The sequence below is a fragment of the Herpailurus yagouaroundi genome, unplaced genomic scaffold (genome assembly GCF_014898765.1).
Source record: "Herpailurus yagouaroundi ecotype Mexico unplaced genomic scaffold, PumYag 77, whole genome shotgun sequence".
Lineage (NCBI taxonomy): Eukaryota > Metazoa > Chordata > Mammalia > Carnivora > Felidae > Herpailurus > Herpailurus yagouaroundi.
The window spans coordinates 48,090,599-48,117,567 of record NW_024412388.1 but is presented as its reverse complement, the minus strand read 5'-3'; the positions used below and the strand labels follow the sequence as shown (position 1 = coordinate 48,117,567).

The 26,969-nt window shown below is 46.9% G+C and overlaps 1 long non-coding RNA gene across 1 annotated transcript; it reads right to left on the bottom strand.

The window, feature by feature from the left end:
* Positions 1-247: 247 nt before the first annotated feature.
* LOC121027215 (uncharacterized) lies at positions 248-9,469 on the bottom strand. The gene is made up of 3 exons (XR_005788609.1): positions 5,496-9,469; positions 2,892-2,958; positions 248-857 (listed from the first exon to the last, which is right to left on the bottom strand). It is a non-coding gene; the product is annotated as an uncharacterized LOC121027215 (long non-coding RNA).
* Positions 9,470-26,969: the final 17,500 nt, after the last annotated feature.

The window sequence follows — 26,969 nt, the reverse complement described above, 5'->3', positions numbered from 1 at the left end:
TGCATTTATTTATTTTTTTTTCAACGTTTATTTATTTTTGGGACAGAGAGAGACACAGCATGAACGGGGGAGGGGCAGAGAGAGAGGGAGACACAGAATCGGAAGCAGGCTCCAGGCTCTGAGCCATCAGCCCAGAGCCCGACGCAGGGCTCGAACCCACAGACTGCGAGATCGTGACCTGGCTGAAGTCGGACGCTTAACCGACTGCGCCACCCAGGCGCCCCTATTCAATGCATTTAAAGTGCATAGAACAGTGTTTGGCAATGATTAAGTGTGCAGTTAAAAGTGGGGTTATAGTGTCATCACACCCATTCACTGTAGGGGAATTATGTGTTTGTGGGTGTACCGGACCAGTCTGAGAACTCATTGGGGACAGGTAACCTCATGTCCAGCAGAGAGCCTGGGACATAGACTCCTCAAAGAATACCTGTGGAACGGATTAGAGATGAGGCCAATGACAAAGAGATATGTAGGAGTTAAATCACGCATCACTGGGGGTTGATTGGACATTACAGAGAGGGTTAGTGAGGAGAATAAAATCATTTCTAGGGTTCTGAACGGGGACAGGAAGATGATGGTGATGTCATGGCTGAGATAGGGAATTAGAAAGAAGGAACTGGATCTGAGGAACAGAGGCTAACACACACAAGATCAAATCAATAGGACTGAAAGAAGCTGAGGTTTGAACTCAGATTCCACAGACAGTTTATAAGAATGTGCATGTCTGTGCCGAGCACAGGATCTAATGCATAGCACTTCATAATATGTATCAGATGAGGTGGGGAATGTTTGCATGAATGGACGTCTTTTGTAGATGCCAGGATATCATGGTTGCTTTTCTCTTCAGTGATAGAGGTCTGTGTGGAGGTTAAAAGAAAAAAAAAAAAAGGAAAGAAAAAGTCACCATAAGATTTATTTTTCTAATCTTTCTCTTAAGTTTTATTTATTTTGAGAGAGAGAGAGTGAGTAGGGGAGGGGCAGAGAAAGAGGGACAGAGAGAGAGAATCCCAAGCACTGTCAGCTCAGAGCCCCATGCAGGACTTGAACTCATGAACTGTGAGATCAAGACCTGAGCTGAAGTCGGACACTTAATTGCCTGAGCCACCACCCAGGCATCCCCACCGTCAGATTTAAAAATGCAGAACTAGTAGCCAGTATTTTAAGTGAGTGAATATGGGAGCCATCTTTTTCCCTTTTTTTGACACATCAGGACATGTTTTATTATCTCCAGCTTCAGGACATAGTCTCGCAAACTGCTAGGAAGGATGACTCAAACCAGGAAGTTTGGCAAAGCCCAGGCCAAAAAAAAAAAAAAGAAAAAGAAAAAGAAAAAAAAAAAAGCAATGTCAAGGAATCTAGGAACATAGGAAAATGCCTGGCGACAAGCGAACAAGTCACACGGGCTCCTCTACGTATGACTCCAAGTTCAGTCACCACACCTCCTCAGACACAAGCTGAAGTCGAGCTGCTTGTGGGGTTGGCGTCTGAGTAGGAGAAGCAGAAAGAACCGTCTGCAATAGTTCCTGTTTGGAATTGATAAGCTTTCCTTCAGTACAAGGTAGCTAGTAGAGCAGTAATGGTAATTATAAGAATGCCTATAATTAGTCAACTTTTACTACTTCCAGAACATGGTAAGTGCCTTACAAACATCATTTCATTTAAACCTCCTCAATTCCTACAAAAACATGCTGCCTGTCCCCTGTGGAAAGATGGGGAAACTCAGCCGCGGAGAAGTGAAGTAACCTGACCGAGGTCACACAGCGAGTGAGGCCTTGAGATCTCAAGTCCAGCTTGCCTGACTCCAAAGCCTGTGATACTAACCCTATTCACACACAGTTTTTCTCTGTGACTCCTTTACACTGGGGCCGTGCAGAGTTTAACTTCATCTAAGCGAGTCTAATTGGGGCATGAGGCTCACATTCTAACTCCAGGTAGGACAAGACAAGAGTGTCCCTGCTCAAAGGCCCTTCATCAGTCCAAAAGAATCAGAGAGGCATTGTGCAAGGATCAAGAGACACGGGTTCAGAGAACTGGGTCCAGATACTGACATTGCCACTTACTAGTGGCAAGGCTTTCCCCTGATCGCTTAAATTCTTCAGGCCTCTGTTTGTCAGTTTCTTCGTTTTCACTCACCCCTGACTCTGGAATATAAAAGGGTTTGCCTAGGGATGCCTGCGTGGCTCAGTTGGTTAAGTATCCAAATCTTGATTTAGGTTCAGTTCATGATCTCATGGTTCATGGGTTCGATCCCTGTGTCAGGCTCTGCGCTGACAGCATGGAGCTTGCTTGGGATTCTCTCTCTCTTTCTCTCTCTGCCCCTCCCTCACTTGTGCACTCACTCTCTCTCTCAAAAATAAATAAACTTAAAAAAAAGTGTTTGCAGAAATGATTTGTCAAAGCTTTTGAAAAACTGTTATTTTTATTTCAACATTTGTATCTTTTCCACTAGAAACTTTTCCTGTCAAAAAGTAATATGTACTTACTAAAGAAAAAACATATTTAAAAAAAAAGGTAATATGCAATTGTTTAAGAAAGGATACAGACGAGTAAAAATAAATCTGATTCTTTTTAGTGCAAATGGAATCACTCTTCAAATTCTGAACTTAAAGGACTATCAGAGAGGCTGGCTCCAGCTTTAACAATAGCAATAAAAAGTCATGTTTGGGTCTTTCCTGTCACTTCCTAAACATTTCTTGACTTTCCTTTTGAAGAAGTTTGTATTTCATATTGTACTTTTCAGTGCTTAGATCTAAAGATGTACAAAGTTCTTATGAAGACTCTTTTATTCTTTTGAGGACTGCAAATAAAATAGAGCAAAACAAAAACATACTAGGGAATATTTTTTTTTTCCCCAAAATAATTCACTCCACAATCTTTTATTAAGACCTCACCGTGTCCAGGTCTGGTGTGAGGCGATACCCAGAATGCAGTGCGATCCCTGGTGAGGAGGCCCAATGCCTAGTAGAAGAAGTGAATGGAGTTAAGTACGCAGTGCCCTGAGCTCACACAAAGGGAGCTATGAATTCTGTCACAGAGCAGGGGACAAAGGCTGAGTCCAACAGATGGCAAAGACTTAGAAAAGCAACCACTAGCCCTAGGGTGATTATCTGGTTCTAGAATGGCATAGGATTTATCTTCCATGCTGGGGTACTTGATAACGAAAGGGGAAGTACTGATAATTATGTCAGAATACTGGGTGAACACCAGAATTTCCTGGGCAAACGAGATCAGATGGTCACCTCACTTCATGCTAACATTTCAGTGTGAGAAATGGGGCTCTGAATCTCATTTTCTTTTAAGTTTATTTATTTATGTTGAGAGAGAGAGAGAGAGAGAGAGAGCAAGCAGGAGACGAGCAGACAAAGAGGAGACAGAGAATCCCAAGCAGTCTCCAAGCTGTCAGCACAGAGCTGGACATGGGGTTCAGGGCTCAGTCTCACAAACCATGAGATCATGACCTGAGCCAAAATCAAGAGTCGGATGCTTACCAACTGACTGAGCCACCCAGGCGCTCCTGAATCTCATTCTTTACACATTGAAACCTGTGATGGAAATGGCATGTTCAAAATGCTCCAGGGAAGGCTTCCCCACCCTGGCTAACTTCCTGAACAACTTGTAGAGTTCCCTTAACAATGCCTTTCAGTCCTGTTGTTGGAATCTAGCATAACATCAACACAGCAAACAAATTGTTCAAACTAAAAAAGCACATTCTTGTATCATCCTTAACTTAGTTTCATAGTGACATGAGACTTTCCAAACCACATTGATGTTCAGCCTTAGGAGTTTGGGGTTTTCCACACTGCTTTGGGGACCAACTCAGAGCCCTAACTCTCAATGTTTCCAGTTGATATTCCTTGATTTATTTGTGTGTTTAGTTACAATTCCAAACAGGTTATGATGATTTTCTCCTTGCAGAGACTATCTGGAAAAGTCTTGGGAGTAGAAGAGGAAATACAAAACATTTTAAAATAAGACTGGTGCCATCAAGATGTGACATCTGCTTGTGCATGAGGCAGAAAGCACAGCATGTGCAAAGGCACAGGGGCAGGAAAAACCATGGAGGGAATCGTGTGGAATTCTCTGGCTAGAAATGAGCTTGGGAATATGGTGGGAGGAGAGTTGAGGGGTGCCTGGGTGGCTCAGTCGGTTAAGCATCTGACTTCAGCTCAGGTTATGATCTCATGGTTCATGAGTTTGAGCCCCGCATCGGGCTCTTTGCTGACAGCTCAGAGCCTGGAGCTTGCTTCAGATTCTGTGTCTCCCTCTCTCTGCCCCTTCCCAGCTTGCACTCTGTCTCTTTGTCTTTCTCAAAAATAAATAAACAAAAAAATTTTTAAATGGGGAGTTGAGACTAGATAGTGAAGGCCCTTGAATGCCACCCCAAGGAGTTTAGACTTCATCCTGTTGGAATTGATGGGTCTCTGGAGGTGTTCAAGCAGGATATTTGCTTTTGGAAAGAGAGAAAACCAAACAAAGCCAGGGAGAGTCAGTGGTCCTGGAGCCAATTTCTCCCTTCACGTTTGCAGTGTTGATTTGCTCCAAACTTTTCCTTAATGTGTTCCCTGACTCACTATACTCCAAACACCACCCCAACGGAATGTATCTCAATCGACTAGTGATTATAGACACAAATTTCAGATGCTTTGGGTTTAGCCCAATCCCAAACCGAGGATGGATTGGAATCTTTTAGCATTCCCTAGCTCTATGCCCACATGGGAGTCTGGATGGATGAGGGGCCTGGCCAGGCACAGAGAGGTGAGAGTGGGGGCCTTCTGTCTTCTGACCACCCTCTTGGAAACTGCTCCCAAAGACTTTCCTTGGGGGAATTTATAATCTTCATTCCCTCCACCCTCCACCCAAATCATGTCTGCCTGGGTGCCAAGTCCAAAATCATGAAGCTAATGTAAAAATGGCAGCTGTATACTTTTCAGCTACTTGGGATGCTTAATGAATGGACTGGCTTAAAAGATGAAAGGCTCCTTGACCCCAGAGGTATTTGAACAGGCTTGCTTTGGAGAGGTTTCTTTCAGGCAGTAGGAAATTGGAGTCTGACAAATGAGGATTCTACTCTGCATCCGACTACTTACAACCTCTGAGCCTCTGTTATCTCAGCTGTAAAATAGGGATCATAATAGCACCTTCTTTATAGGGTTCTCAAGGGGGAAAACAAACAAACAAACAAACAAACAAACAAGATAATGATGTCGCTTGACCCAATGTTAGGCACTGGTATGTATTCCGTAAAAGCTGGCAATCATCATGGTTAGCAGGGTCATCTACAACTGGTTGGGCTTTGTGCTTCCAATGGTGAAACAGTCATTTATTTCTGAGTATGACCTCTACTCTGGAACATGACACAAGCAGAAGTCCTATAGGCAAAGAACTGGTCAACACCATTGAATATTACCCATCAGAGACCATCTAGCTGTGGGGAAGCAAACTTCCCATTTTGCAGAGGGAGAAATAAGTTCAGAGAGAGGAATTAAGTTACACACCTTAAGTTACAGATGGATTCTTGAGACCTCATGCTTCCCGCACGTTCAGTACCATTCTTTTTGTTTCATTTTCTGTTAGCAAGCAAAATTCAGGACCTTCAGTGATCCTGCCTTCCTTACATATACGAACTCATTCAATTCTTACAGTAACCTCATGCAGCTGATCTCATTGTTAATCTCCATTTTATGGATAAAAGAATTGAAAATGAGAGAGGTTAAATCATTTATTCAAGCCTCACAGCCAGCAAGCAGTAAAGCCAAGATGGGAGCCTGGGCAGTCCTGCTTCAATGCCCAGCTCCTTAACTATAACCACATACTGACCCCCTCAAAGTGAAAAAAAATGTGTGCTGTCTTCCTTAGAGGAACACATTCCCTGGAGAAGAGACACAAAGCCACAAGAGTGTCTAGTCACGTGTCTCAGGCACAAGGAGAACAAAAGAGGGAGGGTTTAGTTCTGCAAGGAGAGGAAGGAGAGAATTCGGAAAGCTGCCTGGAGGAGGTTGCCTCTAGCCAGTTTTCAGAGCTGGCTTGTTGTCCTCTAAGCTGATGAGGGCATGGGCAACGCGAAGGCATTCCTGGCACATGGAAGCATCTCAGCTGAGGCAGGCAGATATGAAGCGGAGGGTCTTAGCGGATACCACAAGGGCCAGGACACCAGCCACTAACTCAGTGTGCGACATGGGCAAGTTACTTAACCTCCAGAGACCTCAACTGCTTCTTCTGTAGAATGGGGATAATAACCCTGCCTCGTGAAACTGTTTGAACATTAAATGAAATCATGTGTTATTCTTCTTCCTTTATTTACCCATTATAAAACTATTTCCCTCAGTAAAAATTTTTAATTGAGTCTTTTTTTTTTTTTTACACTTACGCTCACAGCAGCATTAGCAATAATCCTGAGTGGGTTATTAGTCATTCGTAATAACAATATAATTAATGATAATGTTAATTGCCTTTGATGGCGGGCACTAAGTACTTAATATGTATAATCTATATTTATCTAATCTGCTCCTCAAAACATACCTTAAAGATAAGTATCATCATCCCCATTTTTTCAGAGCGATTAAGAAATTTACACAAAGGTCACCAGCTAGGAAGTGGCAGGACTAGTTTTCAGACCTAGGTCTGTCTGTCCAGAAAAATGCCCGACAGACAGAGAATGCCCTGTGTTTTGAGTTCATGTTGGTCTTGGCAAAGTCCCTCAGCCTCTTTCTCAGAAAGAAAACAAACATTGGAAGGGGTTTGCTAACACGTTGGAACAGGAACGCCCTAGTGAGGGAGGGAAGGGGCCCCGCTGAGGCAGGAAGATGAGTCCATATTTGGAGGGTGGGGTTGGGGAGGCCCCTCAGCCTTTTCTCCCCAAGCCCAGAGGTCCCAGGGAGAGCCTGGCTTGAACTGGAACCTTGAGCTGCCCAGAAGTCATGGCGTCTTGGCAGGTGGGTGTGTGCCTTCTCAGGCTTCAGGTGGCCCCCGGCAAGCCAGCAGTGTCCTGCCCGCCTGTGAGGGCTGTGAGGCTGCAGGCTGGTAACCCAGCCCTTCCCCCGTGGGTGTCTCCCAGGCAGCAGGGAGTTAATCTGCTATCTGTTGGGAAGGCTTCCAGAACCCTCCTCCCCCGCCTGTGTTTGCTCAGGGCTGGGCTCTTCAGAAACTGAAACCAGCAAGACACCAGGCCGGCCAGGCCTCCTGGGATCCTGCCTGGGTTTACCTTCTATGGGGAGGATCAGAGAGCTGGGCGGAGCAGAGTCTGGAGCCTGGGCAGGGCCTGCGGATGTGGCAGGCTCCCCTCGGCCTCCTCCCCGGGAGTTAGGCCCACCCCCGCCTCCACCACCACCACCAGGGACCAGCTCAGGGCCCTGGGGAAGCACATGGCCAGACAAGCCTGCCCCTCACCACCTCTGAGACACTGAACAAACCACTGAACTCCAGTTTCAGTTGCTTGCACTGTAAAATGGGGATAAATAATGCCTGGCCTTTGGATTCGGTAACATATGTGTAGTGCTTAACACGTAAGAAGTGCTCAGTATATAGGGTCACTGTATCGATGTCTTCGTTGCTGTTGTTGCTGTTGTCGTGGGGGCAGCCTGCTTTGTGAGGTAGTTAGCTCCCACGGCTCAAAGTGTTCAAGCAAAAGTTGAACGAGACGGGAAAAAAGAAAAAAGAAACAGAACAGGAGGGGATTCACACTGCCATACCCACATACTGGCCTGGTCCCTCCAGAATCACCTGGGAAGCCCAAGCACCACCTCACACCCACTGAATCCAAACTTGTTGGATTTATCTAATCCTGAAGGCAAACTTTTACAAAAGTGCAGCTTCCTTTTATGAGCCAATGACCTAGGCCAATAATTTCTACATTTTCCATCTTCGAAAGGCCCTCATGCTTTTCCCTCCTACACCATCGATTAACTAGCCAAAGATATTTTATTGACCAAACTAGATTTGTTAACTCATAATTAACTCATTTGCACACTACATACAGAGTTCATTCAGCGAATAATCATTCACTCAACGAATATTTATTGAATAACTGGCATGTGCCAGGCTCTATGCTATGTCATAGGGGATGGTGGAAAAGAAGGTGGACAAGAGCTCTGTCCTTCTGGGCTTTCTAGTCGGGCATGGAAGTGCAGAAAAGGAACAAGGATTCAAACACTGACACTGAAGCCAAGAGAATTCCACAGAGTATAAGACACACAATATTTCTACAGTAAGCAGATAGCGTTCCAGTCAATAGCAAGTAAAGTTGATGTATCAGTTCCTCTGTACAGCATCCATATAGAGAGAGGTGGAGGCCCCTCCCCAGCATGCACTTACCCATGGGCGCACACACACACACACACACACACACACACCAATGGCATTATTATTTTTATGAATCCCAAGAGGTCCAGGGTCTTTGGATCAAGAACAGCTAAGGCCTTATGAAGAAAGGAAGACACTTTGGACCTACTTCCTGCTCATGTGGCCCGCCCCATTGCCTCTAACACCCCATGAACAGCTACTGGCCGGTGACCCCAAACACTCCGAGCAGAGTGGCTAAGGGTGTGGGTTCCGAAGCCAGACAGCCTGGGATTGAACCCCAGCTTGATTCCTTATTAGCTGCGTGATCATGGACAGGCTCCTATGAGTTCACAGGCACGTAGGCAAGCCCTCTGTGTGCCCATGAATGATAATACCCACTCAGAGCTGTTGTGGAGATTATAGAGATGGAAGTGAACGCCTCGGAAGGCACCAGCATCTGAGCTGTTCTTATCCTATACTACTTTTTTGCCTTTGATGGTCTCTCTGCTTCAAGTACCACCCTCCCTTTTCTATCCGGGGAGCGAAGAGTTACAGTACAACGTCCCTTCCTCTCTAGGCCTTCCTTGGTTACTTCACCAGGTAGCGTGATGCTTTCTCCTCTGGGTTCCTACAGCTCTTCACGCATACCTCTTAGAGCGCCTCACACACCGCAACCGTGTTTCTTATTGTAGAGGCGTTCTCCTCCCTCTCTGGATTACAGGTTCTTGAAGAGCAGGGGCCATATTTTATACGTCTTTTCATCTTTAGGGACAAGACGATCCCTCAGACAGAATAAACACTTGCCACTGCCTGTTGAACTAATAATGAAGGACAGACAATGGGGGGATGGATGAAGTGACATGCCCAGGATCACAGAATTCTGGTCTGCATTTAGTGTCTGTTAGGAAGAGTGCTTTCCTGAGCTTCCGGTTTCTCGTTTGGAAAACAGAACCGATAATAATGGTACCTAGGTCTCAGGGTTGGGAGGGTTAAATGAGGTACATACAGGGCAGTGTTCAAGTATGAGCTTTAGAATCAGATTGTTTGAGTGCAAGTCCCAGCTTCACTACTCATAAGTTATGTGAGGTCTGATATGTTCTCGACCTCGCTGTGCCCAGAGAAGATTGATCTTCAACCAAAAAGAGCATATCATCATTAACGGGCTATTCAGAGAATGAAAGGAGATACTCTTTATGAAGTCACCAGTGCCTGGCACAGAGTAGGTATTCAGCAAATAAGTATTGGTTCCTTCCACCACTTTCTCCAAACCTGTAGGCCCTGGACTCTGAAAGCCTGAAACAGCTGTTCAAATGCTACATTTTGCTCTGAGTGACTAATGTCCCTTAAGCCAAGGTTGGAAAGCCGACTCCAGAACTAAGCTTACATTCGAGTGCTGAATTAGAGGCAGGGAATGTGGCTGCCTGGTTTATTTAATTAATAAGGAAACTTTGGAAAAGGGGGCAATTTAAAATCAACAAGCATGCCAAGGAAATTAAAAAGAAAGAACTAGCCCACAATTTCATATGTGGGTTTCATATGTCATTGGAATAGTCCCTTCTGTAAAGACATGAATAGTGGGATCATCCAAACCCAAGTTAATGTTTTACAAACTGTAAGACCAATTGCCGGAATTCTGTTTGGGGAGCAAATGAACCAGTTAATCAGTGTACTGCCCTGTAACGATTCTTGAATTTCCTACTGCTTTATCATAACATTTTCATAATAAACTCATTAGCCAAAATTCTCCAGTGGCCACATGTCTATTACTAAAGCATAATACTAAAGGGTATGGAAGAGAAAAAAAGGTATTTTCATTTTGGACCTGGAATCCCATCATACTCCCAGACCGATCGCCCCAAACCTCTTTTTGGTAGGATTTAGAAGAGGTTGAAATGAGGTTGCCCAGGACCCTGGGAGCTACGGTTGTCAGTGGCCCAGTCAGCCAGCATTTGGCAGTTCAGTTCAGATAGGAAACTGGAGAGGGCAGGGGTCTCAATAGACCCAAGGGATGAGCTGCACGGTGGGGAAGGTGGAGGGCAGGAATCTTATTAGCAAAACCAGCTGCCTGCCCAGTTGGGCGTGTGTCCGAATTTCTGAAGAAAAGGAAATCACAGCTGTTAGCTTTAGCCTCAAGCCTCTAAGGACTGGGAAGAAGGTGGGGGTGGGGGTGGCTAGGGAGAGTACTCCACTCCCTCTGCCCCAAGCACACTCTACCTGCATACGGCATCCTGATCTTTCTTAACCTAGCACCTCCTTATCCAGACCTTGAGCCAGGTCAGACACCTGCTCCAAAAACTCTTCCCGGATCTCTCCAATTGGGGGAAGAATCGCTCTCTTCTTCCCCATGTGCCTGGGGAACTTTGTGTCTCCGTTTTAAAATTTCTCAGACTTCTTTACGATATGCCTGTCAACCTCCTCCATTCTTTTTTTCTCTTATCTTCCTCTTTTTAAATAGCTTTATGGGGGTATAATTGACGTACGATAAACCGCATGTACTTGAAGGCACAATTCCTTATGGATGGACCTGCGAACCATAGCACCACCAAGACAGCGAACGTATCCATCGCCCCAAAGGTTTCTTCGTGGCTCCCTTCTCTAAACAGACACCCATCTGCTTTCTGTCCCTGTAGATCAGCATTTCCTACAGTTCTATATAAACGGAGTGATAGAGTATATCCTCTTTTTTGAGTGGCTTCACTCACTGAGCACAGCTATGTTGAGATTCATTTATTCTACCTTCCCTCTTCCCCGAAACATGGGCTTCCCTGGGGAGAAATGGGGTGCAGCCAGAGCACGAAGCTCGACATAGGGCACACAGGAAGAGCCATGGTGGAAGACACTGGGGTGTGATGGGCAGATCTCTCTGGACTTGGCATCAGGACATCATGGATCTCACGTATAGAGTCATGCCCGGACTCGATCACTGCCAGCTGTGCAGAAGTGAGTCACTCCTAATCCGAGCCTCAGTTTCCTCATTTGTAAATTAGGATGATGATACACCTCCCTGCTCTGGGGAGAGCTCTGTGCGACTCCACAGAGCCCAGGGATAAAGTGCTCTGTAAACTGTGAAGGGTCAGTCCTGGGCGAGGATTAGGCCTGAATCAAGCCAGCAGCATAGTGGGAACACCCCAGCTCCAAGGGCTATTTAAAGGCCTGCACGCATTTCTTTCCGGGGACGGTGCATGATTTGTCGATTCCTCACAGAAATGGCCAATAAGGGTTATGCGTGGTGGCCTTTAATCCTGGCCCAGTCACCAAAATTTCAAGGATTCTTTTCCCTCAACCTCCCCGCCTCCCCTTTCCTCTGCATAGGCTGTGTTTATTTACAAGGCCTCTCTTGAGACCTCCAGAGAGCTGCATGTGACCGGAGGATTCCTCCTCTGGCCTGGAGCCTGCTGATAAGGGCGGTCCATCTGCTGGGGGCTCCAAGGCCTGCAGGAACAGGAACTGAGGGGGAGCCTGCCAGGCCTGGCTGTGGCTTCCTTTGGCCAGGACTGACAGAGGGGGGATGAGGTGTGACCGGAGAGAAGGAAATAGATGTCTCCCGTTGGAAACCGACTTGACCTATAAAATCACACCAGATTTGAGGACGCTTCCTATGCACCACCCCCGGGGGGGGGGGGGGGGGGGCGGGCGACGCACGGAGGTTCTCGGTCGCTGCTGTTTAGGGAAGAGAAGTGAGGTCAGCTGCTAGGACACACACAGGGAAATTCAAGAGCTAGCAGCACTTGGGGAAGCCACTCTCCCTCCTGGCCAGGCAGGCTGTCGTCAATTAGAGCTACCTTTTGTTGAATACCTGCTCTGCATCAGGCACTATGTTTTCTCTAAGCTTTACAGTGTAAGCTTCAAAGCCATACGGAGGGGGGAATATGCACCCTCTCATTTCACAGCTGATAAAGGTGAAATAACACGTCCAAGGTCACTTAGGACGTGAGCCAGAATTTGAACTCCGTGATGTCTGACAACGGAATCTGTGTCCTTTTGAGAATTTGAGGACATTGATTCTCAAAGAATGAACTTAATAATAAATTATTTCCTGGTCATGCCCTGTTAAAAGAAGGCTCCGTGACCAATTTAATATAGGGAACGTTATGTATAATGTCCCTATCATGAAGACCCACGGTGTACTTTTGTGTCTAGAACGTTCTGAAATAAAACCTTTAAAAAAAAAAAAAAGGGGGGGGAGTGCCTGCATGGCTCAGTCAGTTGAGTGTCTGACTTCGGCTCAGAGCATGATCTCTCCTTTGTGGGTTCGAGCCCTGCACCAGGCTCTGGGCTGACAGATCAGAACCTGGAGCCTGCCTCGGATTCTATGTCTCCCTCTCTCTCTTGCCCCTCCCTTGCTCGCACTCTGTCTCTCCGTCTCTCAATAAAATAAAACGCTAAGAAAGCTTTTAGAAGGTTCTGAGAAATCTTAGCATAAAGGAACTCACCTTTTTTTCCAACCAAGAATTTCCCACATTAAATTGATCACCCATCTTTTTTCCCATGAAACCTCTATTCATATTCCTCAGAACGAGTGTTCCTCAGAGCATTGTGTGAGAATTACAGCTGAGTCAGAACTGGAGGGATTATAGGGTTTATCCACCTTACTCTAACGAGTGCATTAACAACAACTTTTATTAACATCTCCAGTGATGAGAGACTTATTACCTGCTAAGACAGCTTGCTCCATTCTTGCACAAACTCAGTGGTTACAACAGCACTGCCCAGCAGAAAGGCTGCAAGCTACATGGGTGAGTCTAGTCTTCCCAGAGGCCATGGGGGAAAGTAAAAAAAGAGCAGGAAAAACTCATTTTAATAACCTATATTAATTAACTCAATGGACCTCATGAAACTATCATTTCAACATGGAGTCAGTAAAACAGTGATTAATGGTATATTTTACTTTTTCTTTTTAAATTAAGTCTTTGAAATCCAGATTAGCCACATTTCACGTGCTCAATGACCATGTTTGACTAGGGTCTAACACATCAGGTGGCACAGCATTAGAAGATTCTTCTTTTTTTTTTTTTTTTTAATTTTTTTTTCAACGTTTATTTATTTTTGGGACAGAGAGAGACAGAGCATGAACTGGGGGAGGGGCAGAGAGAGAGGGAGACACAGAATCGGAAACAGGCTCCAGGCTCTGAGCCATCAGCCCAGAGCCTGACGTGGGGCTCGAACTCACGGACTGTGAGATCGTGACCTGGCTGAAGTCGGACGCTTAACCGACTGCGCCACCCAGGCGCCCCTAGAAGATTCTTCTTTAGGCTGAGCCAAACCCTGCCTTCCTGTGCCCCTTCTCCATGGTCCTCAGAATCAAGGGCTTGGTCTATAGATGTGTAACTTTGTCACCACCCCAAGGATGAGTTCTGTTTGGCTACATGCTTGTAGCACCCCCTTCATAGAGCTCAGCCCTCTGGCAGTGGTCTGCTGAGGTCTGTCTCCCCTTTTAAAGGGTTTTCCAAACTTCAAAGTGCTGTATAAATAAAAGGCCTTATTCTCCTGACTCCTAGTGGGGCAGGCTTAGAATCACCCAGGATTTTGGTGTTCTCGTTACGTGGTTATGTTATATTCAACCCACAGGCAGCTGGTAATACTGTGTCTGCCCTACGGCTACTCCCGTTTTCTCCCTGGGCCTCAGTTTTCCTATCTGTCAAATGGCTGATTTGAGATTTCTAGGATTTAGACTCTTTCTGCCTCATCTCACCGCCACCACTCTCTTTGCCTACTACATTTCCTCTTAAACGTGGTCTTAATTTGGAATTCAGGAAATAGTTATATCCTCCCATATACTATAACAATAAGCATTTTTTTTTTTTTTTGAGCGTTTATCATGTACGGGGCACTGTGCTAAGAACCTTATGAAATAGCATTTCATTTAATCCCCTTCACACCTGACCAAAGTCACTACTGTCGTGATTCCCTCTTATAATTGTAGAGACTAAGGCATCAGGTGGTTGAGTCATAGATCCCACGCCTGATAAAGGGAACAGCTGGAGATACCAGCCCCGGGGCCTACTCCCAGTCTCTGATCGTAGGTCCAGACTATGAACCGGAGCCAGGCCCAGGCCTCGGACTACTCAACAGGGCACAAGGGCCCAGGGGAGCAGCTTTTTGCTTTTCATTGTTGTTTCCGCTGCTGCTAAAACCCACAGAGCGTCCTCCTCCTGTTTTGCCGAGGAAGGAAATACTGGTATACTTTCCTTGCTAAGGAAATCCTACTCTTCACAAGTCAACTTTCTTCCCATCCTCTTAGCCTTTCAGGACAGGGCCCCAGGTTCCCGGGAAGCCTCTGGAAGAGACCTGAGGAACTCAGCATGCCCTGTCTAGGGCAGGGGTATTTTTAGAACAGGCTGCACTGTTTACAAGGAAGCCAGTCCCCTGAGCCTTCCCTCTCCCTCCAGGCCCTTCCTTCCTCTCTCCCTCCTGGCTGCTCCCTTCCTGTCATCTCTGTGGGCACGTGGGCTGCATCAGCACACGGGTGCACTGTCACTACTGCCCGGGAGACACAACTGAGCAAAGCCACAGCCCGGGGCCCCGAGAGCCTCCTGGGAAGGCCAGCCGTGACCCGGCACTGGAAAAACACAGGAAGCTGCCACCAGTTGAGAAAATGGCCCTGGCAGTTGGCGATGGACTGAAAACCCTGCAAATGGGCTCAGCTGCACGTGCCAGGTGCTTTCAATTGTGACAAGTCACTTACCCTCCTCGGCCTCCTCTGATGCAGCTGTAGAGCAAGGAGGGCTTGAAGGCCCGGGCTGCTCTGTGTTCAGTAACTGAATGTCTGGGCCTCCCCGACGGTGCGGTGCGAGCACTCAGGCCTCCCTCAGGGAGGTGGCGGGAGGTACTAAACGGAGTGAAAGCCCTGGCACGTGGTGGGCATGCGATCCATAGGAGCTCCGATAATAATTCCCTATCTCCAGCACCCCACACTGTGTCTGGCACAAAGTTGCTTCTCCATGGGGATGCTCTCCTTTATCCTTACAGCTCGGGGGTCTTTCACCTCGAAGTCTGTACAGAACCTCTCCTCAAACTATGCACTTTTAAAAAGGTTTTTTGTGTATTTATTTTGAGAGAGAGAGAGAGAGAGAGAGAGAGAATTTCAAGCAAGCTTCACGCTCAGTACGGAGCCCAACGCGGGTCTCCATCTCGCACACCAGGAGATCATGACCTGAGCCAAAATCAAGTCGTGCAGCTTAACCGACTGAGTCACCCAGGTGCCCCCAGCACTTTTTCAAAAACATTTTTTTAACTTTCATTTATTTTTGAGAGCGTGAGCAGGGGAGGGGCAGAGAGAGAGGGAGACAGAGAATCTAAAGCAGGCTCCAGGCTCTGAGCTGGGGCTCAAACCCGCAAACCACACGACCATGACCTGAGCCGAAGCCAGATGCTTAACCGACTGAGCCACCCAGACGCGCCCCCAGCACTTTTTTAAATTAAGTATTTATTCCTGTTGCCCAACGCTGCACCACCGTACCGCTTTGGTTCAGGAGTCTTCTAGCAAAAGCCTCTTCTCTGAGTCACAGTCCTGTGGCTTCCAGGCCAGGCTGCCCACCTGTAGCCGTGCCCCATTGGCTCTGGAGACAGTGGACCTGGCCCAGGGAACCAGTCTTCTCAGGGTCCGGCCCTAAACTAGCAGGGCTTGGAGGGGAAGCTCGACCCAAGCAGCCCAGCCGCTACCCAAGCTTCCCTGGGTGTGGGTGTGGAGATTACAAAGCCTCCCTCCTTAGTCCCGAGGGCAAGCTAGACTTCTCCAGCAGCTGCAAGAGATCTAGGGATTGTTATTAGAGGCCGTTAAATTCCCACCATGCATCCCTCCCACCCCACCTCCTCCGCTCCCCCTCCTGTTTCCCGTTTCCCCTCCTCCTCTTCCTCCTCTTCGTAACCATCCTCCTTCTCTCCCTGCTCCTCGCCACGGTTATGCTTTTGACCCAAGTGACAGCCTACTGTATTCCTAAGGCGAAGTACCAGTGGTGGGGGGAGGGACTGACTTCTCTCTGTAGCCTTACACCTCTCCTTCTCAAAGTCCTTCCCCAAAGATGTCTCGGGCCCTCTGGTGTGCCAGCAAGTCGGAGACACGGCTGGGTGCTAGCACCAAGGGCTACCTAGCCTGGTGGGCTGGGACCCCGGCAGCATTCCTGGTTGTTGAGGAAGTTGCATGTTAAAGTGGCGTCACCTTTGACCACCTTCCCTATCGTCTCAAGGCCACGCATTCACACTTTTTCCAGCGTGGTTTTACGGTCGCGCAATGTATTCCTTTAACCTTAATGAGAAGGTGACACTTTTGGAGCCTGTAATTACAGAAAGAGGTGTCCTTCCCTTTCTCCCCATCCCCTGCTCACTAGACAGAAAAAAAAAAGAAAAAAGAAAAAAGAAAAACATGTTTAATAGGACAAAAGCCTGAAAGGGTGATGGGGCCGGCTGGCTAAGGCTAACACGTGTGGCTGGAGTATAGCATTTGCTTGGGGCAAGAGTGAATGCCAGGAGAGGAGGCTACAGACAGATACAGGACAAATCATGCCAGCAGCCACCGCCAGGAGCCATTGCTCCCCGCCATTGTGCACCAGGGCCTGACTTGATCAGTAGACTTCTCGGGAAACTGTAACGACTTGTTTTGCTCCATCGAACCCCTTCAATGCCTAACCCCTGACCTTACAGACCTGCAGGGTTTTCCAGGGATGTGCTCATTCCCAACCCTCTTCCCCACCCACCTTCTGTTTCTTAATAGCTGGGTGGCCTTAGACAAAGTCCTTCATCTTTTGTGGCTGTATTTTTCTCATCTGTAAATCAGAGAAAGTGTGTGTGTGTGTGTGTGTGTGTGTGTGTGTGTACGTGCATGAATACACACACACACAGATGCACGCACATACACACTCACCAACGGTTGTTATGAAGCTTGAGTCAATGAGACACTGTGGAAGGAAGCCCTTTGGAAAGCACAGGCAGTTCTCTATCTCTCCTCGGCCTCAGCTGCTATTCCCATTCCATGAGGGGAAATCCTCACCCGGAAAGCCATGTGCACACGGGCACAGGTCCCAGGGCAGGCGCCTCCACGGAGGCTGGGTCTGTCTCTTTCCATTTCCCTGTTGACTTCCAGTGCAACTGCCGTTGGCTTGTGAATGGGCAGGCAGCTCCCTGCGACGTGGCCCGGTGCCAGGCTGATGACCCACCGAGCCTGCACAGGCTCTGTGACTGGTACCAAGGACCAGAGAGGCCCACGGCCCTCTGCCCTGGATGGGGAATGTCAGGTGTCCAGACAGGGTGGGGCAAGAGCTTCTTACGTTCAGGCTGCAGCTCAGACATAACCTGTCACCTCTACAAAGGCCTCCTAGTAAGATGGAGAAGTGAAACTGGGGAGGCGATCTGAGCCAGGAAAGGGGGCGACACGGGAGGAGAAGGGATCCCCCGGAGAGGATGAAGCTTCTGCAAAGGCACAGAGGTACCAGTAAGCAGGAAGTTTGAAGCCCATGGAAGCTCATCCTCTGCATGCAGCTGCCCACCTGTTAATGAGCTGCTTTGATCCTTGCCTCTTCCCGATGCCCCCACCCCCATCGATTATCAAATTCTGAAGCTTCTCATGTCTTATACAGTCCAGGCACCTGTCTTCTCTTCCCTAGCCCTATGGCCACTGCCTGGAACTTACAGCCCTCTGGCCTAGACTAATTCAAACAGCTTCCTAACTCTTCTTGCCTCTAGTTCCTGGCCCTCCCCTCCAATCCACCAGCCTCACAGTTGCCAAAATGATCTTTCTGATATGTGAAATTCTGATTGTGACATGTCCCTCTGCTGCTGAAATCCTTCAAGGGCTCCCTACCACCTTCCAGGTCTTTTCTGTAGCTTAGAACCCAGGACCCTCCGTGATCGGACCCAAGCATCTACCTCTCCTGACTCATTTCCCACCCAATCCTACACAAGCCCTGAGTTCCTGCCACACTAAACTTCAGTTCCCCGAGGAGGCATACATACTGTTTTAAGCTGCCTGGTGTTCTTACTTTTATCTGGATTCCCCTGCACCCCTATTTCCCTGGATAACTCCTACTCCTCCCTTAGAACACAGCTCAGGAGTCACTTCCTCTAGGAATGTTCTCCTGACCCTTCCTGGTTTTTTTCCTTTGTTTCCCACCACACATATACCTCTAGTACACAGGTTCTTAACCTCAAATGGGATTTAGGAGCTTTGAGAACTTGCATGGAAGATAAAATGCATTTTTATGTTCACTAACCTCTGCCTAAAATTTAACATTTCCTTCAATTATGAATGTAGGCTCAAAGCACACTGATATCTGCTATCCCTGTGATTCATCACCAATAAAAATCACAGAAATGTTCATATCACTTTGGAGTTATTGCAGATTATCTCACCAGCATTTTGAAATGTCAATAGTTAGTAAACCTATAGATCTGATTATTTAATGTGTAAGTACACTCATAAATTACTACCACTTTGATTTTTTCTACATATTTTGTTAATTCTTTCTAAAAACAATTGACTTCCTTTGCTGTTGCATATGTTTTACTTTGGGCATGTTATTTTAGAGAGAGAACACAAGATGCGGAGAGGGGCAGAGGGATAGAGAAACTTGAGCAGCCTCCATGTTTACCGTGGAGCCCAACACAGGACTCTATCCTGTGACCCTGGGATCATGATCTGAGCCAAAATCAAGAGTCAGATGCTCAACCTGCTGAGCCACCCACATGCCCCATACTTTACGCATTTTTAAATGTTATTCTGAGAAGAGGTCCATGGGCTTCACCAGCCTGCCCAAGGGCTTCCTGTCATGAAACAGTTATTCTTTCCCTGACAGAAACCTGTAACACCCTCCACTAAAACTGTTGGTTTATCTTGTCCATCTCTATCAACAAATTTGGAGCACTTAAAAACATGAGACCATCTTTCTACTGGGAAGGCTTAGTACAAGGCATTGCACCTAGTATATTCCAAAAAATATTTTGGGGGGAATGATTAAAAAAAAAAAAAGACAAAAAGGAAGGAAGGAAAGGAAGGAGGAAGGGAGGAAGTAAATTTGATCTTCAAAGAGCATCTGTTCTCTCCGTCTGGGACACTGTTCCAGATCTCTCCAAGACTTGCCGCCTGCCTCCTCTATGTTTGCTCTCATGTCCTCTCCTCAGTGATGCCCTCCATGGCACCATATTTGAAGTCCCAGTTCCAGAGCCACCACCCCAGGCATGCTCTGTCCTTCTTCCTTGCTTTATCTTCTTCACATTTGCCACCATCTGACATACTATATTTTTCTGATTTTTTATTCATTTATATTCTGTCTGCCTTCACTAGAATATAAGGTCCCTGAAAGCTGGGACCTTTATCTCAGATTCATTTCTGTATCTCTTACACACGAAAGAGTGTGTTACTATCTAACAGATAGCAAGCGTGATGTAGATATTTGATGAATGAGTGACAGAAGGAACCACATGGTGGACACCAGTCAGTTAAACCAGTCTCCACTCTGCAGATGAGGGAGCCAGAGCCGGGAGACTTTGAGGCCCCAGGTCACACAGAGAGTGGCTCACAGAGCTGAGTGGATTTGAAAGTGGCGGAAAGAAGTGTGGGTTGTTTGCATTGGGCTTGGAACCCCAGCTTAGGAATTTGGTCCTAAGGCCCAATGCATGTTTTCAGTGGAGAAATGACAGAGCTCTGGGAGGACTGGTCTGAACCAGGACCAGGACTGAGGAGCAGATGGAGCCTCATCAGGGACATGTCTTACCTTCAGGCCATTGCTGTTGGATCCATAGTTTGGATTTGTAAAAAACCCTGCCACTCTGTCTTCTGGTAAAGACATAGCCTGTTCATCCTGTGAGGTCTGACAGCTCAAAGGATCCCTGAAGGATTCAAGAGCCACAATGAGTGGGTCCCCTTGGATTCCTCACTGCTCTTGTGTAAACCTCTACCACAGTGCTTACCCAGCTAGGCCAGAATGTTCCCTTTTCTGTGAGCTCTTTGATAAGAAGAGTACATTGCAGTCTTCTCTCTTTGGCATTGGAAGACCAGAGCTTGACACATAGTAGATTTGTAGTGACAATTTATTGAAAGAAAAATGGTAATCAGAAAATTACAAATGCTATGGTGATCATTAGTTTCAGTCATGGGGAGAGGTATGAACTTTGATTGAGCTCCTATAGTATAACAGGTACTCTGCTGGTACCTGAGCTACATTACCAAGTGCAGTGGGGCCCCTGACCTCCAGGAGCGCAGAGCAGAGACAGAGAATGAATGAGCAAAAACAACACAGTGTGTCAACAATTGAGGGGCCGCACTTAGGAAGGCATGCCCTGAATCCTCTGGTACTTACCAACCTGAAGTTATGTTATTATTTAATTACTTCTACTCTGTCTTCTCACAAGAATGTAAGCTCCAAGAAGGCAAGAGTTTTGTCTTGTTCATGGCTTTCCTCCCAGCACATAGTAGGTGCTCACAGGAAGTCTCTGTGAATGAATGCATGGCTTGAGGAAGCACAGAGGATTGTGGGTGCCTACCCCAGTCTGGGGGTGGGGGTCACAGAAGACTTCTGGGAGGAAGAGGTCTTGGCCAGAACCTAGTGTTCCCAAAACTTACATCTCCTATTTCATGACTTTCTCCCAAATCAGTGGGGTCACACCCACTGTATGAAGAAACAACTCTCAGTAAAGGGGAATCAGCTTGGTAAAGCCCACTCAGCTGGCACAGCAAAGACTTGAACCTGGGTCTCCCAAGGTTCTCCACACAGGCCTAGAAAACCATTTAAGAGGGAACGAAGTCCAGAAGACAGATCATCAACCCAACATCAACATCCACCACCACCATCATCATCATCAACATCATCATCATCATTCTTATGGCAGCTAAATTTTAACAAGTGTTCATACTATGACAGGTACCTTTCTAGAACTCTACACTTGTTAACTCATCCTTCAAAACCACCTTCTGATGTGGGTTCAATTGTTGTTCTCAGTTTATAGATGAGAAAACTGAGGCACTGTGAAATAACTTCGTTAGGTCACACTGGTGGTAAGGAAAAAGTCCAAGATTCAAACTCATGCAATTTGGCCTCAGAGTCTGCACTCTTAACCACTTCATCTTTTGCTTTAACAGGCCATGTCCACCTCATCCAAGTCTAGAAGACTTTTAGAGACATCTAGCATTTTTATCAGCATCTTTATGTTCCAGACCCTATACTAGGTTCTGTGGGGGAAAGCTACAAAAAAGAAACCAATAAAGTTTCTGCCTCCAAGAGGTGGCCAATCTAGAATAGTAGATGGATAAGAAATCAATGGATCTAAAATAGGAGACACAGCAGACGTTTCCCGAAGCTAGGGCATTTGAGCTGGGTTTTGTGAAGGTAGGAAAGGTAAAAAGCAGAATGATGCTCTAGAAGGCCACCAAATGTATCCTATGTATCCTTTCCTCCAGGCACAGGTGTAGATCCAGTGTTGGGGAGCATCGAATCCCTTCGTAGTTTACAGGACGAGAGTATGGATTCAAGACAGGGGCAAATCAAAGGAGGATTAGGGCCTGGATCCTCGAGAGTTTGGACTGTTGTATTAAACGAAATTGTTCACTCTTTAGTATATGATGATCTATCAGTTTTGTGAAAAAGGAAGTAAAAGAATCTGACCTGCATTTTAAGAAGATAACAGGATGAGTATGAAGACTCACTCCAGAAGGAGAAGACTGAAGAGAGCAAGCCTGGTGTATCTTTTGCTGTGTAATCAGCCACCCCATAATGTAGTGGCCTAAAACAACTACCATTTCATTACTGTTTTTAAGTCTGTGAGTCAAGTGGGCAGTTCTTCTGTCAACTAGTGGGCTACTCACATGTCTGATGGGCACTAGATATTGGGTGGGGCAATAGGGTGACTGGACCACATGTCTGTCATTAACCTGGGCTTCTTTGCAAGGTAGCAGTTGCAAGGTTACCAAGAACTGGAAGAGAACACAAGCCATGATGCACATGTACTTTTCAAGCCTCTGTTTATGCCAGGTCTCTTAATGTCTCATTGACCAACCATAGATCCAAAAGGCAGAACAATGGACACCACTTCTCAAAGGCAAGAACAGCAAGGTCACTTAACAAAGCGGTGTGGATGCAGGGATGGGATGAATTTAGGAATATTTTTGTTAGGAGGCATTGTAATGAGCCAAGTGAGAAATAATAGTTGTTTAACCTGGGAAATGGCAGAAGAAATGGAGAGATGATCAGAGCATATTTGAAACACATTCAGGAGATTATTTGTAAGAGAGAGGAAAGAATAAAGAATGCGCCCCCAGGTTTTTGGCCAGAGCATCTGGGCAGATGGTCCCCTGGATCAATGAAGGGAACCAATAGGAAGATCAGGTTTAAAAGTGTAGACACATTCCAGGTCATATAGTTCTTCTGAAATCTATGAATGTGCCACCTTCCTTTCTTGGAAAAAAATGCTCCTTCACTAACTTTCCCTCCACTATGACCATGTGGTCCAAATGGAAAGTGAGATCATTTACATGACACTGATTTTCTAGCAGTATGGATCAGATGGCCAGGTATAGACATCTGATCCATACTAGGCTAAAGAGAGTACCCAGCCCCACCTCCACTGCCAGCCAGGTCTACTATGTAGTTGTGCAGGTTGTGCCATGAACAAGTTTGTCTGGAAGGCAGGATAGAGGCTTGAATCCAGTCTGTGCTCTGCTATACTAGTGGGCCTACAGCACCTGAGGATGAGATGCCTTCTTCTAACTCCTACAGAGGCGCTCTCTGTGTTGCCAGCCCCACTTACTGCTCCTGGGTGGGGCAGGGCAGGGCAGGGGGTGGGGAATGTGCCACACTAGGCAAACTGGACTCCTCTATGAATTATCCTACTGGAGTTGGAGAAGAGGTTTTTTCCACTCTGATCCTAAAAGCTGTGTAAATGGGAGCCCACAGACATCCATGTCCCTATGATACACAGAGCTGTTGACACACAGCAAAGCCAGTATATCATGGGACTCAGACAAAGAGAGAGAGAGAGAGAGAGAGAGAAAGTTGTCAGAATAAGAGCTCCCTGTTTCAGCCAACTCCACCCTTCCTGGGGCTTGGTAGTTTGGTTTTGCTCTCATTCTGCAATTCTGCTTATATTCTCATTTAAAACTCCCCTTTTGGGGCACCTGGGTGGCTCAGTCAGCTAAGCTTCTGACTTTGGCTCAGGTCATGATCTCACAGTTCGTGGGTTTGATCCCTGCATTGGGCTCTGTGCTGACAGCTCAGAGCCTGGAGCCTGCTTTGGATTCTGTGTCTCCCTCTCTGTCCCTCCCCTGCTTGCACTCTGTCTCTCTGTCTCTCTCTCTCTCAAAAATAAATAAACATTTAAAACTTTTTAAAAAAACTCCTCTTTTTGCTCAAGTTTAAATTGGGATTTTGCTTCTTGCAAGCAATACAGTTCTAAACAATAAAAGCAAGAAGGTCATGAGTTGAGATTTGTAGAGGAGGGATAGGCATGAAAGATAGGTCAGAGGCAGAATTAAAGGATGTGGTCACCAATTCAAGGAGCCACATAGAAGAAGGGGTGTCCAGGGGGAGGTCCCAGGCCTTTGGTTTGAATAATTGGAGAAGGATGGCAGTATCTTTAGCAGAAGTAGGCAATCCAGAAGATAAACTATTGGGGTAGAGTGGGGGGTAGAAGAAGGGCAAATGTATTCTTCCATTCATTCTTTCATTCACTGAACAATTATTTGCCAAGCCCTGTTGAGGCACTGGGGATTCAACAATGGACAAGGTGGGTTAGGTTTTGATAGTGTTTATGGGTCATCATTGACTTCTTTATTGAAATGACAGTAAGCACCACCTGTGGGCTATGCACCGTCCATAGAACTGAGCATAAATCTAGGCAGTGATGTCCAGCAGGCAGCTGGAAAGAGGGTTGAGTTGGCATTTCTGTTGTAAGCGTCATCCCCATAGGGATAATTTTGGAAGACGTGGGAGACAGCACTTGGAGAAGAGAAGTCTAGCTCCACATGCTTTGTCCATCGTGCCTCAGCTTCAGGGTTGAGCTGAGAACACATTGTTTCTTTGGTCCTTGTCACTGAAGCAGCCACAGAAAGAGCAGGGGTTTAGGAGTCCGATCTGGTTGACAGCCTGGGTTCACACACCAGCCCTTCCAGGTAACCATGTGAATGACCCTGAATGAGTGGGCTTGCCTCTTGGAGTCTAGGTGTCCTCAGCTACAAAATGAAGATATGAACACTCCTGCCAGTGTTGACGGTAAGAGAGAATATAGAAGTGCATTCACTTGACCACAGATATGTCGTGAATGCCCATATGGACCAGGTTCTAGACTACAAGATTAAATGGAAGTCAGTATTAGGGGGCTCCTCTGAGAGAGACATGTGAATCTTTGGGGCTACCATGGCTGGGTTCTGATTCACCTAAAGCAGATGATCTCTCTCTGCCCACCACAACCTACACCAATCTGCCCCTTCCCCAGCCCATTCAAAAGGCAACATTTTCTACAATTAGAGAAGAAAGGGAAAAATGACTGTTCTGCTGTTCTCTTAGAGCTGTTCTCTAGAGCAGCAGAAAAAGGGCCCACGTGAGCCATGCTGTTCTTGGCAGCCGCTACCCCACTCCTCACAGCCAGAGGCTTAAAGCTTTATTTGTGGTTTAAGTTACAAGCAAGGGCGAAAACCCCAGAAAAGGGGGGGAGAAGGGAGAAAACATTTTAAAAGTTGAGAAAATTGCCCTGTGTTCTCAAGTGAGGGCAATTTGTCCAAACACCTGAGCTCTGTAGAATCCTAGTGGTTTGACTGTGGTTTTATATTTTGGAGCTCTGGGCCCAGTGTCAGGGGTGGGGAGCATTTTTTCATACATGGAGAAAATCACAAAATCACTTTTTACAATATATTAATGAGTAGCTTTACCATTTCAATGGCGACATTGTTGGAGATTTTGGAAAAAAAAATCCAGGTCCAGGTTTTGGGGTGGTTTTGTTTTGAAGATTGCTACATAAAGCATTTCACAGTCAGTACAGGCCGTGTCTGGGTGTTGTCCCCAAGATCAAGAGTGGAGGAGGTTAAACGTTGTAAGGATAGAGACCTTTAAGGTCTTCAAGTCCAGCCCTCTCTTTACTCTGAGGACAAGAACAAGGCCCAGAGAAAGCAGGAAACCTGCCCAAGGTAGCACAGTATGTTTGTGGTAGAAGCAAGTCTAGACCCCAGGCTCCTGGACTCTGAAGGTCCTTCTGGCAAAGCCTTTGAGGCAGTCCAGAGGTGACATTCCACCTCAGAAAGCATGACTGGCCTCCCCTTCATGTTGACATTTCTGCGGCAGTGACTTTGAAAGCTGCTTTTTATGGCCCTGGCTCTGGAAGGGCAAACACTGTTATCAGTAGAACAACACAGGTGGCTTCTAAAGCTGGGCCCAGGTGGAGCCGAGCAGGAAGGGAGGTCCCTCCGCACAGGCAGACATGACCCAATCACCTGTCTGGGTTCAGAAAGTGCACAGACACTCCTTGGAGAGCAGGACAAGAGGCCAGTGTGGTGGTGAAGGGCGGGCTTTGGGGCAGACAAGATGGGTTCAAGTCCCAGTGACCCTACTTACCAACTGTGCAGTGAAGACAAGCTCCCGGACAGAGCTGTAAAACAGAAACAATGATCCTCCGTGCAAGTGCTCGAGAGCCACATGCTGCTGGTGGCCACTGTATTAGCACAGGCCCAGGGTTACCAGTCAGTTGGCCATGCTGGGAGGGGCACTGGGCTCTTGATGTTGGTTGCTTGCTTCTGGGTCTTGCCCAAGACTAGCTCTAAAAGCTCAGGCTCCTGGCAGAGACATCAGGGCTCCAGGCTCCTCTCTCTCCTCCTTGGCCCTGTTGACAATGCAAAGATTGGGCTTCAAGATGGGCAGCCTGAGTGTCCCTCTTGTGCTTCCTAGAGCAGAATCCCAGAGTGGGAGGAGCTAGGGGCCAGGGACCAGGGGCTGGGCGATGCCTGATGTAAATGCCAGTGTGTAGAGTCAGAAAGCCTTGGACTCAAGCCCCAGGCCTCTCACTCAGGGGTTAGTGGCCGTTGGTAAGCCACTGAACCTCTCTGAGCCTCAGTTTCCACATGAGTGCTCTCTGCCTGCCAAGTCATGTACTAATGAAGGAATGAGGCAGCAGAGATAGTACTCTGTTAACAATGGGACACTCTTAAAAGTAAGGGGTTTGTTTTCTCCTTGCTTTGCTTCTTTTTTTCACTAAAAAAGTATTTAGATGGAGGCTGGTAGCTGCCTTTGAATCCGATGTAAATGGCTGTTGTACTATTTGGAAACATTCTCCAGAATTCTGGGGATTAGAAGAACCCAGGATACCAGTGACACAATGGAGGGGTTCCCTGGGGGAAGGGCAGATGGAGGAGAGAAAGAGGAAGCGTTCTTTGAACATCTATTATATTCTAGATACCACGATGGTCACTTTCATACAGAGAGAGTGATGGCCACCATGATGATGATGATGATGATGGCTGACCGTATCAACAGGTTCAGTTCTGAGTGCTTTACACATAGTAACCTGTTTTTGCACATGAGGCAACTAGGCACGGAGGAGTTAAAACAGGGCAGCAAGTTCACCCAAACTGCAGTTTAAATCCCAGTGGTCTCAGTCTGAGCCATGTGCATGAGGATCACTGGCCCTGCTCCCATACTCCTGCATGTGGTTGGATTCTCCAGTGACCATCACCCACACCTTCCGAGCAAGGAGACTGAGGCTCAGGAAAATGAGGTGATTTG